The 1,532-nt window shown below is 33.9% G+C and overlaps 1 protein-coding gene across 1 annotated transcript in view; it reads right to left on the bottom strand.

Moving 5' to 3' along the window:
- Positions 1–1,532, bottom strand: part of LOC106878515 (solute carrier organic anion transporter family member 4A1) — a 40,845-nt gene that overhangs the window by 25,540 nt on the left and 13,773 nt on the right. The window lies entirely within an intron of this gene.

A 1,532-nucleotide genomic window follows, 5' to 3' on the forward strand; every position in this document is an offset into this window, starting at 1 on the left:
TATATATATATATATGTATATGCGTGACGTGTGTGTACATTGACACCAAACTTAGTTTATAGAAGTCATATGAATATTTTGAATATTCTGTTATATAATTTTTATAATTTTCAAAGCAGTGACATTTAATGTATATATAAAAATGGCCTTAAGAGTTGAAACTGAAATTTCTTTAGATAAGCAGCGAATGAGGGGTAATTTTTCAAAAAATTGTTTCTCTGTCCTGTGTTCTCATCAATTATGCCTAGTTTCTCACATTTCTGATATCGAAAAGCTCATTTTCTTACACATGATGTCTTCAGTTTTTCCTGTGATCTCTATCTCCCTTTCTTTCTTTCTTTCTCTCTCTCTCACTTTCTTTCTCTCTCTCTCTCTCTCTCTCTCTCTCTCTTTCTCTCTCTCTCTGTCTATCTATCTCTTCCACCTTCTTTCATCACCAAGTCACCTCTCTTTCTCTCTCTCTCTCTCTCTATTCTTCAGATTCTTTGCCAGCATCACTCTCCTCACTTTCTCTCTGGGTTGTTAGCTTCTTAAATTCTGTTCGCCCTTTCATTTGCCTAAAGACTAGCCTCCTTACTTGCACCTCATCCTACAGTCCATTTTCCACCCGTTGTCAAATATGTGCAGTACGATATCGAGTTAATTAGTTTTGTCTTATTTTGCCCGTGAAAAATTAATATTATTTTTGCACCACCATCACCAACACCACCACCAAAACCACTACCACCACCACCACCACCACCATCACCACCACCACTACTACTACTACTACTACTACTACTACTACTACTACTACTACTACTCCAATAATCGTTGCGGTTGTGCTTGCTGTTTACCATAGTCGTAGTAAGGAACAATGGCCAGTTACTTGAGCTAGTACTGCAGTTTGGCTGGCAGGCACTAAAGAATCTGTTGGAATGTATGTATGTATGTGTATACATACTAGTTTACTATCCAGAACTGCAATACTCAAACTCTTCCCACATTTTTCATACAGGTGTTAATCTACAGAAATTCAACCTTAAATTCAGTAGGTAAGTTTTATATTGACCTACACCAACTCTGCTAGTCTAAGGAATTCAAGACTTCTTTGTATTTCCACTTTTCCAACAGATTAATATTGTCAATAGATCATTCTGAAATGTATGTAACGAACCTAATTTCCTCCTCACATTACAACAGCTTTCACTTGTTACGAATCAAATCACTTTTCTCCCATGCTGTTAAGACAATTTGTTGATACGCAGTGTGTAACAGAAGAAAATACGTTATGTTTATTAAATTTATTCATAATTATATTTATAATAAACATTTATATTTTTGTGCGTGTATATGTTTCTATATAAGGGCCCCAGCTTTTCATTTATGCATGTTTCATCAAATACACAACTACGTTTAAATTTTATCATTCTTTTTTACTTCATTTTACATTTTTTTTAAATTTTCGAAAGTTTTTAATGTTCTTTCCATATTTTCATATTGGATCATTACAGTTGGTTTGGAACAAACCAACTATATATATATATATATAT

The sequence above is a fragment of the Octopus bimaculoides genome, chromosome 4 (genome assembly GCF_001194135.2).
Source record: "Octopus bimaculoides isolate UCB-OBI-ISO-001 chromosome 4, ASM119413v2, whole genome shotgun sequence".
Taxonomy (NCBI): Eukaryota; Metazoa; Mollusca; class Cephalopoda; order Octopoda; family Octopodidae; genus Octopus; species Octopus bimaculoides.